The sequence below is a fragment of the Pteropus alecto genome, unplaced genomic scaffold, assembly GCF_000325575.1.
Source record: "Pteropus alecto unplaced genomic scaffold, ASM32557v1 scaffold53, whole genome shotgun sequence".
NCBI classification, from domain to species: Eukaryota; Metazoa; Chordata; class Mammalia; order Chiroptera; family Pteropodidae; genus Pteropus; species Pteropus alecto.
In genome coordinates this window covers 2,617,330-2,618,090 of record NW_006434366.1, presented here as the reverse complement: position 1 = coordinate 2,618,090, position 761 = coordinate 2,617,330, and positions in this window count along the sequence as shown.

Below are 761 nucleotides of genomic sequence, written 5' to 3'. Positions count from 1 at the left end.
TGCTTATTCCCCACCAGGGAGTCGACCAGGAACCTGGCTAGTGGTCAGCGCCGTAGTACTCAAAGCCTCTGCGGTGTTGTTTGGGGTCAGATCCACATGTTCTATTTGGAGGATGACCCCAAGAGGTCATACACAATGTAATGGTGTTTTTTTCTCTGGATCCTTCCTTCATGGATTCTCCTGATACTGTCTGGCTCACAGCCCCCTGGGGCTTCGGTCTCTGCTTTGTGATACGGTTCCTTCAGCTGAATCTGTCTGAGCGGCCAAGCGGTGGGAGAGGAAATGGAAACGAACAAAACAACACAGGAAAACAGAGATTCCTCCTCCTGTCACCTCCCCCACCACACACTCGCACACGCTCACATATATGCACACACGTCCACACACATACTCACATACGCACGCACACACTCACACACCCACATACACACACACACACTCACATATATGCACACACATCCACACACATACATACACATATGCATGCTCACATACACACACCCACACACATACACACGCTCACATACACACAAGTATGCACATGCACACACACATACGCACACACATTCACACACACACTCACAAACCCACGCACACACTCACACACATACACACATGCACACGCACACACATACGCTCACACACATGCACATACATGCACACATTCACACACATACATGCACACACCCGCACGCACACACACACATACGCACACACACATTCACACTCACACGCACTCGCGCACGCTCTCTCTCCCTCTC